This window comes from Galeopterus variegatus, unplaced genomic scaffold (assembly GCF_000696425.1).
Source record: "Galeopterus variegatus unplaced genomic scaffold, G_variegatus-3.0.2 Scaffold9905, whole genome shotgun sequence".
NCBI classification, from domain to species: domain Eukaryota; kingdom Metazoa; phylum Chordata; class Mammalia; order Dermoptera; family Cynocephalidae; genus Galeopterus; species Galeopterus variegatus.
In genome coordinates, this window is record NW_007736016.1 from 24,522 (window position 1) to 35,614 (window position 11,093).

Below are 11,093 nucleotides of genomic sequence, written 5' to 3' on the forward strand. Positions count from 1 at the left end.
CTGTTGAGTTTTTAAGTTTCTTGCATATTCTGGATATTAATCCCTTGCTGAATGAACAGTTTGCAAATATTTTCTCCTGCTCTGAAGGTTCTCTTCACTCTGTTGATTGTTTCCTTTGCTGTGCAGAAGCTTTATAGTTTGATATAATCCCATTTGTCTATTTTTGCTTTTGTTGCCTGTGCTTTTGAGGTCTTATCCATAAAATCTTTGCCCAGACGAATGTTCTGAAGCATTTCCCTGTTTTCTTCTAGCAGTTTCATAGTTTTGGGTCTTACATTTAAGTCTTGAATCCATTTTAAGTTGATTTTTGTATATGCTGAAAGATAGGGATCTAGTTTCATTCTTTGGCATATGGATTTCTAGTTTTCCCAGCACCATTTATTGAAGAGACTATCCTTTCCCCAATACTTTTTTGGCACCTTTGCTGAAAATCAGTTGGTTGTAAATACATGGGTTTATTTCTGAGTTCTCTATTCCGTTCTATTGGAGTATGGGTCTGTTTTTATGCTAGTACCATGCTGCTTTGGTTACCATAGCTTTGTAGTATATTTTGAAGTCAGACAGTAAAATGCCTCTGGCTTTGTTCTTTTTGCTCAGGATTGCTTTGATTATTTGGGGTCTTTCATGGTTCCATACAAATTTTAGAATTTTTTCCCCTATTTCTATGAAGAACGTCATTGGAATTTTGATAGTGATTGTAGTGAATCTGTAGATTGCTTTAGGTAATATGTTCATCTTAACAATATTCATTCTTCTAGTTAATGAACTTGGGATGTCTTTTATTTGGGGGGTTATCTTCAAAAAATTTTTTTTAATCAGTGTTTTATAGTTTTCATTGTAGAGATCTTTCACCTCCTTGGTTAAATTGATTCTTAGGTATTTGATTTCATTTTTTTCTAGCTATTATAAATAGGATTACTTTCTTGATTTCTTCTTCTTTTTTTTTTTTTNGGTAGAATTTATTCTTCCTATCTAGCTGTGGTTTTGTGTCCATTAACCAACCTCTCTCACTCCCCGTTTCCCAATACCCTTCCCAGCCTCTTATAACTATTATTCTACTCTATTTATATGAGATCAACTTTTCTGGCTTCCACATGAGTGAAAACATGTGGTGTTTATTTTTCTGTGCCTGGCTTATTTCACTCAACCTAATGTCTTCTGGGCTCATCCATGTTGCTGCGAATGACAGAATTTCATTTTTTTTTTATGGCCGAATACTATTCTATTGTGTATGTATACCACACTTTCTTTATACATTTATCTGCTGATGGACANTTTTTTTTTTTTTCGCTAGTTCATTGTTGGTATAAATGCTACTGATTTTTGTATGCTGATTTTGTATCCTCAACTTTACCGAATTTATTAGTTCTAAGAATTTTTTGGGTGGAGTCTTTAGGTTTTTCTCTATATAAGACTATGTCATTTGTTAACAGGAACAATTTGACTTCCTCCTTTCCAATTTGGATGCCCTTTCTTTCTTTCTCTTGCTTAATTGTTCTGCCTAGTACTTCCAGTATTATGTTGAATAAGAGTGGTGAAAGCGGGCATCCTTATCTTGTTCTGAATCTTAGAAAAAAGCTGTCAATTTTTCCTCATGAGTATGATATTAGCTGTGAGTTTGTCATATATGGCCTTTATTGTGTTGAGGTACATTTCTTCTATACCTAATTTGTTGAGATTTTTTTTTAAGAAAATGTAATTTAATTAATATTATTTTTTTACATTCTAGGATGTTGCAGAGCAGTTGGGAGGGAGGGGGAGGGGGAAAGGGGAAGGAAATATGATAGAAGGAGGAAGGAGGAGGGGCAGGACTGAGGCCTGTGGCACCCCCACATTCCTACAGATGAGACCAGAAGGCTTCCAGCAGTAGTTTGGTCATTGCTAGGCTGAGTGCAGATGTCAGGGGGGTGTGGCAAAAGCTCTCGCCCCCTACCACCACAGCTCAGGAACCCGGGACCCTTCTTGCTGTGGCTTGGTGGTCACTGCTAGGCTGGTTGCATGGGTCAGGGGGGCATGGCTGAGGCCCCTGGCCCCCCTTTGCCCCAACTCAAGAGATCCTGGGGCACTTTGTTGAGAATTTTTGACATTAAGCGATGTTGAATTTTATTAAATGCTTCTTCTGCATTCATTGAGATGATCAGATGGTTTTTGTCCTTCATTCTGTTTTTTTTTTTTTTTTTTTCCTTTTTGTCTTTTTTCGTGTCCGGCAATGGATCACAAGCCTCAGTGTCACGCCCGTACCAGACCGGGACCGGCAACGGGATCACAACCCTTGGCGCTGCGCCCGCACCTCGCTCAGCCAGTGAGTGGGAACCGGTCTGTATGTGGGATCTGAACCCTCAGCGGGAGCGCCACCATGCTCCCAAGTGGTGCACTGTAGCAGTGCGCCACTGGACCGGCCCCATCCTTCATTCTGTTGATATGGTGTATCATGTCTATTGATTTGCATATATTTAACCATCTTTGCTTCCTTAGGATAAATCCCATTTAATCATACTTGATGTGCTGTTGGATTCAGTTTTCCAGTATTTTGTTGAGGATTTTTGCATGTGTGTTTATCAGGGACATTGGCCTGTAGGTTTCTTTTTTTGTTGTGTTCTTTTCTGGTTTTGGTATCAGGGTAATGCTGGCCTCGTATAATGAGTTTGGACGATTTCCCTCTCTTTCAGTTTTTGGAATAGTTTCAGAAAAATTGATGTTAGTTTGTGTTTAAAAGGTTGGTAGAATTCAGCAGTGAAGCCATTTGGTCCTGAGCTTTTCTTTGTTGGAGACTTTTTATTACTAATTTGGTCTTGTTACTAGTTATTGGTCTGTTCAGGTTTTTTATTTCTTCCTTGTCCAATCTTGGAAAGTTGTATGTGTCCAGGAATTTATCCATTTCTTCCAGGTTTTCCAATTAGTTGGTATATAGTTGTTCATATAATCTCTTACAATCTTTTGTATTCTGTGGTATCTGCTGTAATGTTTTTGTTTTTGTTTCTGATTTTATTTATTTAGGTCTTTTTATTTCTTATTTAGTATAGCTAATTATTTGTCTGTTTTGCTTATCTTTTTTAAAAAAACAATTGTTGACCTTTTGTATTATTATTATTTTTTAGTTCTCTATTTCATTTATTTCTACTCTGATCTTTATTCCTTTCCTTCTCCTAATTTTGGGTTTGGTTTGTTCTTGCTTTCCTAGCTCCTTGAAATGGATTGTTAGGTTGTTTATTTAAAGTCTTTCTACTTTTTTAAGATAGGCATTTATTGCTATAAACTTCTTAGTACTGCTTTTGGTATATTGCATAGATTTTAGGATGTTGTATAACTATTTTCACTTATTCCAAAAAATTTTTAATTTTATTCTTGGTTTCTTTATTGACTGTGTAAATCCATGTGTCATCTCTTGTTACAATTCTTTGAAGAAGTGCTTCAGGATCTTGATCCCCATTCAAAATTTCCATGCAAAGCTCTCCTCTTGTCTGCAGCTGATCTGGGCACAACGGTTTTGGCACCCATTGAGTGGAAAGTATGCTTAACTTTAATTTTTCAGTAAGAATTGTGTAAGCTGAACCAATTGAGATGTCTATGGTGTTGGCTATTGCTTCTGCTGATAATCATCGATCCTTTTCAATTAGGGTATGAACAAGATTAATTTTTTCCTTGCACATTGATGTAGATGGTCTGCTGCCTCAGGCTTTATCTTCAACATTGTCTTAAAATGAGTTACCCGTTTGTAAACTGCTGATTTCTTTAGGGCGTTGTTCCCATAAACTTTTTGCAAAGCATCAGTGATTTCACCATTCTTCCACCCAAGCTTCACCATAAATTTGATGTTTGTTCTTACTTCAATTTTAGCAGACTCCATGCTGCTCTGATAGAGGCTCTTTTCAAGCTGATGTCTTATCCTTCTCAGAGATTCAAACAATCCTGCTCAGACATGTTATAAAAAATTAGCAGAGTTTATTTTGGTGTAAAAAAAAAATGTGCAACCCATACATAGTTTTTTCATAATATGCATTTCCCATGAATTTTTTGAAGATCTCTCATATGATGTCTTACCAGGGAAGGGTCCATACAGGTGGGTGCCTTCCCCCACCCAGGCCAGCTGCTTCCCAGGTTGGGCCAGCTGGCTGAGACAGCCTGGGAGGATCACAACCCCCCCACCCCCGGCCTTCCCCACCTGTAAGCTGGGGTAGCAGCTGGGTGATGGTATTGAGCAACCACTGGGCTCCAGGGAGTTTACAGAGCAGGAAAACACCCCCTCTGGTCCCTGGGGAGCATTTCTGGGCTTCAGAGGCCTCTACCCGAGCCTGGGGGCCCAGCAGGCAGCACTACAGGTGATTTTGCAATGTTTTCCAAGGTTAAAGGTGGGTGGTTTTAGCTGAAGGTCTTAGTGGCAGCCTGTTTCAACTTGCAGGACAGAGGCCAGAGCTGAGCTGCAGGTGCTGCTGTGAGACAGGCATCTCCCCCACTTCCCAGTCCCCAGCGCTGGGCCCAAAGGTCATGGCCCCTGTCACCTGCTTGGCCTCTGGGAGCGCTGGAGATTGCAGCCTCCTGCCTGCCCACAGCTTTGGGCTTAGGGGGGTGCACCCTCAATCTCAGACTTCTCCCCATGCCCCCTAAAGCCCCCACAGATCAAGGCTCAGTGTCCTGAGGGAGGCATTCTGTGGTGGGCTTCTGGGTCATTTGTGGGTACAGCTGGAGTGGGAGACCCTAAGGAGATGTCTGACACCAGGACAATCCACTGGTGGATTTGGGGGTGCTGGCAGCCACAGGCTCTCAAGTGGACACACGGACAGAGGTGATCCCTGCATCTGCCAGGCCTTCCCAATCCACATGACGTCCCCGCCCACATCTGCATCCTCCCATTCTCCCCTCCTCAGCAGAGGCAGAAGTGTCCAGAAGCCCCAACCCTCCCAGGAGGGGCGGTGCACATCCCAGTGTCCAGGAGAGAGGCCAATTCCCAGACAGCTGGGGTCTATTGTGTTTTGGCCTGGTAGTTAATACGTTTCAAAATGTCCAACGAGGCTGGGAGTGTTAGCCAAGGTTAAGCAGGCTGAGAAAAACTGTCCTCAGAGGCCGTGGTCCTTGCAGGGAGCAAAGGTGCAAAAAAATGTCCCGCCTGGCCAGCAGGGCAAGGAGCAAAGACTGGGTCAGCAGACCTCTCCCCAGCACCTTCACCCTGACCCATTCCGACCTGTGGGGACGATGCAGGAGCTCCCCTCCCCCCCGCCCCCCGACAGTGCCTGGGCAGACCTACACCCTCCCAGGTGTCACCATCTCTGCCCGTAGTGCCCATAGCGGCTGCGATCGCACACATCCGATCCTGGGCTGCCAGCCTCCAACCCGCCTGGGCCCACCTCCGCCCACTTCCGCCTGGTCCTCCCTCAGTTGACTGCCGCTGCGATCTCCAGGACAACGGAGGCTGCTGCAGGCTGGCGCTGCGCAGCGGCGGGGTGAACCTTCCAGCAGGCCACTGGGGAGGGGGTGGGGCCGCGAGGAGGAGGGAGGCGGCGGGAGAGGAGCAAGGACCCCGCGGTTATCGCACGGAGTACTGTCATCCCCAGGTGCTGCTCCCTTGACCTTGACGTGAGCTGGGACATGCTGCAGATGGGAAGACGCCGCCCCAGGCACAGGCAGGGAGGTGAGCCCGCAACCCGACTCTCACCCAGATGCCTCTCACCCAGATGCGTGTCCACATCGCAGCCCACCCAGCCTGCCTCCGGGTTTCATTCCTCCTCCCGCCTCCAAACGTTTATCACTGTTTGATTCAATGTGTATCTTTTCACAGGTTTAACGAGGTATAACGTACATAACACAAAATTCCATTCAGTGGTTTTTAGTAAATTTATGGAGTGCAACCACCACTCCCTGGAGCTGTGTGATAGGGATTTATTTTAACTGTCTCCTCCCGCCCAGAGCACCCATACGCTGGGCCCCCAGCCCCCAGCCAGGGTGGCACCTCCACAGATGAGCTGACAGCCCTACCCTCACACTGACTTCTCACTTGGCTCTACCAGCTTCGTGGGAGGGGGCAGCAAGTGACACTAACTGCATTTTACAGATAAAGAAAGTGAGGCTCAGAGAGGTTGGGTAACCTGCCCACAGTCACACGGCACACAGTCTGGCTCCAGCGTCCATGTCTGACCCATTTGACCATGTGGTCCCTAAAGACCTGGAAGGGAAAGGTGCCAGATTGCAGCCTCAGGGTGGGGGTGGGGAGGGGCCTGCACCTATCTTCCTATGGAGGCTGACTCTGGCGCTGGTTGGCGGTTGGGGTGACCTCTGCACCCTGGTGTCTTCCCAAAGGGACACTCCTCTGACAGTCCCTCTGTCTGTTCGTCCACACAACACATCCTTCCTGAGTACTCTCTGTGGCAGGCACTGGGGGACAGCGGAGTCTGCACCCTGGTGTCTTCCCAAAGGGACACTCCTCTGACAGTCCCTCTGTCTTTTCGTCCACACAACACATCCTTCCTGAGTACTCTCTGTGGCAGGCACTGGGGGACAGCGGAGACCCAGGCAGACCCTGTGCTGCTGTCCACCTGGAATGGATAGTATCATGGGGAAGACTAATGACAAACCAGTGAACACTAATAAATGAGCCTTAGGTGGTCATTATGTCATGCACAATAATGATTCCAACAGCACTTTCCATTCATGAATCTACTTAATACTCACAACATCCCTTAGGGGTTCACGGTGAGGTTGGGTATGTTGGATTCAGAAATGCACTTGGCACATGGTAGGTGTTAAATAAATAACTGCTAAATAAACTTTATGTAATGGACACTACTACTATCCCCATTTTACAGATGAGGGAACTGAGGCACAGAGAGGTTGAGATACTTAGTCATGGTGACACAGCCAGCGAGTGACAGATTTGGGATTGGAACCCAGGCTGTCTGGCTTCAGGGCCTATGCCTGTGACTGTTGTGCTAGGAGGTGCAGTGAGAGCTGGGACAGAGGGGCTAATTAAATGGGTGCTCAGGGAAGACATCCTGGGGTGTAACATTTGGGCTGGCCAGGTGACCAGTCCTGCATAGAGTGCTCAGGGCAGTGGGAATAGCTAATGCAAAGGTCCTGAGGCAGGACTCAGTCTGGCAAATGCAGCAGAGAGGAGCCGGTGTGACTGAAGTATAGGAGGGAGGGATGAGAGAAGTAGGTGGATCAGGTAGTGTGGGGCTCTGGGGGGCCAGGTAAGGAGTGGGACTTGATTCTAAGTGGAAGGGAAACCAGGTTCTGCCCAGACCACCTGTCTCATCTCTGCCATGAGCTGGATGGTACCAGGGGGGCCTGAATCCCAGAGCTGGGTGTCCAGCATGCTCACAGCTAATGTGTGACATGTACTTCATGTGCTTGGCACTGGCTCTGCACTGAGCTGGGGATAGCATCTCACCAGAAGCTCCGATCCACCGTTAACAAAGAGCAAAAACTATGTGCACACAAAGTGCTCTTGGAAATCCCTCAGGAAGGCACAAATCCTCTCCAGCCTGCTCCCCGTTTCCACCCCAGAACCATCAGAAGCACTGCCTGATGATTGTACAACAGCCTGTTCTCCACTCTCATTTTACACACGAGCAGACTGAGGCCTGGCACCACTGGATCACAGAGCTAGTGAGGGGCAGCCTGGATCCAGAGCCCCCGCCTGTGTTAAGGAGCCATCTTGGAGGGACACATTTCCTGAGTCACCCAGATGGCCGCTGGCACTGTTTGATGCACTGGGGACGGAGGGAGCACCAAGGAGCAAGGGATATGCAGATGCTCTGCTCTTCTCCCCCTTGCCCAGCCCAGGGCAAAACCAAGGCTCCGTTGAACCATCCCTGGCTCTCTTGGTTTTGGCGGAGGGTCTGTGGCTGAAGTTCTGAGTCCAGCTGCAGGTTCAGGGTGCAAGGGACATCCCTGGCCCCATGCCAGGGCGATGACGCAGAGACCACAGCACACTGGGGCCACAGATTTGCTGGGGTGCTGATGCCAAGGGCTGAGGGATGCAGAGGCCACCCTGACTCCTTCCCTGGGTGCTCCAGGATCCTGGCTCCCATCGGCCACTCTCCAACCCCTTGGGCCTCCTGGGCCACTGATATCCCTGCTTGTCCCCAGCTACCCTCACACAATCTCAGCAACAAACCTTTTCACTCACCTAGATGGGGAAGATCAAACATTTGCCACCATGCCTGTGCCACGGTGCCTTGCATATATGGTCAAATGATTTTTGACAAGATTGTCAAGACCATTCAGTGAGGGAAAGGACAGTCTTTAAAAAAATTTTTTTTTTAAATTGTAACATAGTTAATTGTACATGTCTGTAGGGTACAGAGTTGAATATCAATACTTGTGTGCAATATGTGATGCTCAAATCAGGATAATTACAATATTCAGCAATATGCAATATGATCATTTTTTGTGGCCCTTTGCCAGTTCCTTCCATCGCTCTCCTTCCCATTTCCCAACTCTACTAACCTCAGTTCTACTCTCTCCTTTTGAAAGGTTCAACGTATAATTGTGATTATTGTTTCTTTCTTCTTTTTAAAAAATTTCTTTGCTTATTTTTTAGCTCACACCTATGAGTGAGAACACGGAAAGGACAGTTTTTTCAACAAACGGTACTGGGAAAACTGGATATCCACTTGCAAAAGAACAAAGCTGGACCCTTACCTAACACCATATGCAAAAATTAACTCAAAATGGATCCATGACCTAAATGTAAGACCCAAAACTACAAAACTCTTAGAACAAAACATAGGGCAAAAGCTTCACAGCATTGTATTTGGCAATTATTTCTTGGATATGACACCAAAGGCACAGGCAACAAAGAAAAAATGGACAAATGGGACTTTATGAAAATTAAAACATGTTGGACACCAGAAGACACTATCTACAAAGTAAAAACTCACAGAACAGGAGAATATATTTGCAAATCATACATCTGACAAGCTATTAATGTCCAGAATATATAGAGAACTCCTAAAGGTCAACAACAAAAACCCAAACAACCCAATTCAAAAATGGGCAAAGGATTTGAATAAACATTTCTCCAAAGAAGACAGACAAATGCCCAACAATCACATGAAAAGTTAGGGAAACACAAATCAAAATGACAACGAGATGCCACCTCATACCCATTGGGATGGCTACTAGCAAAAAACCCAGAAAATAATAGCTCAGGCTTCCTCCAGTGAGAACGATGGGCACTGCCTGCCCTTCCCGGTTACTGCTCACCTGCGGCCCTGCGCGACTCCGGGTCCTGGTAACTGTGCGTTCATCATCTGTGGGTCTGCCCAGGACAGCAGTATAAGAAGCACAGGCCACACTAGCCACCTCCTTTCCTCTGCTTTCCAGAGGCTCCAGAAATGAGCTTGTCCTTTTTCCAGAAGCACGTGAAGATGCCCAAGTACCTGGAGGCACTGCTCTCCTTCCTGCAGAATCAGTTCCTCCTTCTCTCCTCTCAGCCTGCGGCCGGTTGCTCTTCACCTGAAACCCCTGGCATTTGCTGGGGCAAGGACTGGCCTGGCACTTGCTGTTAGGGTAGGAAGGGGCAAAAGGAAGTCTCAGGTAGTAATCTATGGGTTCAGGTGGGTAGTGGCAAGTCAGCGAGGCTAAACGTGCAGTAGTTTCTGTATAGTCCACCCCAGCCTCGAGGAAAGGGAAAATGAACCTCAGCTCATGAGGCAGGAAGAGTTGGTATTTAATAAAGAAGGGAAGACTAAACTGAGAAAAAGCCTCCCCAAAAAGAAAATAGCAACCATTGGTGAGGATGTGGAGAGACTGGATCCCTCGTACACTGTTGGTGGGAATGTAAGACGGTACACCCAAGAGAAAAAGCCTCCCCAAAAAGAAAATAGCAACCATTGGCGAGGATGTGGAGAGACTGGATCCCTCGTACACTGTTGGTGGGAATGTAAGACGGTACACCCACTGTGGAAAACAGTATGGAGGTTCCTCAAAAAGTTAAACGTAGAATTACCATGTGATCTAGCAATTCTGTTTCTGGGTATATACCCAAAAGAATCAAAAGCAGGGTCTTGAAAAGATATTTGTTCACCCATGTTCATAACAGCATTATTCATAATAGCTAAAATGTGGGAGCAACCTAAGTGTCCAATTGATGGATGAATGGATCAGCAAAATGTGGAACTGTATATACACACAATGGAATATTATTCAGCCTTAAAAAGGAATGAAATTCTGACACATGCTACAAAATGGATGAATCCTGAGGACATTATGCTAAGCCAGTCAGAAAAAGACAAATACTGTATGATTTTACTTTCTGAGGTACCTATAGTCAAATCTGTAGAGACAGAAAAATAGAATGATGGTTGCTTGGAGCAGTGGGTGGTAAAGGGGAGTGGGGAACTGTTGTTTAACAGGTACAGAGTTTCAGTTCTGCAAGATGAAAGGCATTCTGTAGATGGTTGGTGGTGATGGTTGCACAACAGTACAAATGTACTTAATATTTGTTCTTGACTGAGGTGGATGGAGAGAAAGATCTTTATAGTGTGTTTGTGTGTATGTATATATGTTCTTATCAAAGACCATTTATCAATGACATTTTTTCATACCATTTACCTTTCGAAGATATTGAGTCAGTAATTCCCTTCATTCCTGCTTGCAGAATAGACCGTCTTTTTTTTCCTGAGATCATCTCTTTTGTAATATATTACCAAAGGCAGCCAAAGGCAGCTGACACACAGTGTCTGCTTCCCTGCCGTCTTCTCTTAGTGTTCAAGTGCACTAAGTACGTAACATGCTCCCTCGGTCACCACAGGCAATGGTTTGAACATTTTCACTACTGCATAAAATGCAATGCTGTCTTTCCAACCTCCAATATTAGTTTCTTCAACACCTATAAACCTACCAGTAAGCCAATGTTGCATACTTTAGGTATTTACTGAAGCTGGAGAAAGGAATATGTTGACTGGTGCCTGCTTCTCTTAAAGGCTTCCACTTGAAAATGACACTTTCTACTTATATATTTTTGGCTAACACAAGGAACACGGTCCTGTTTAACTTAAAAGAGAAGTTCAGTCCTTTACATGCCCCCCAGAAGAAGGAGATTGAATCACAGTGAACGACACTAATGATTACCTCAAAGGTTTCACAATGAGATG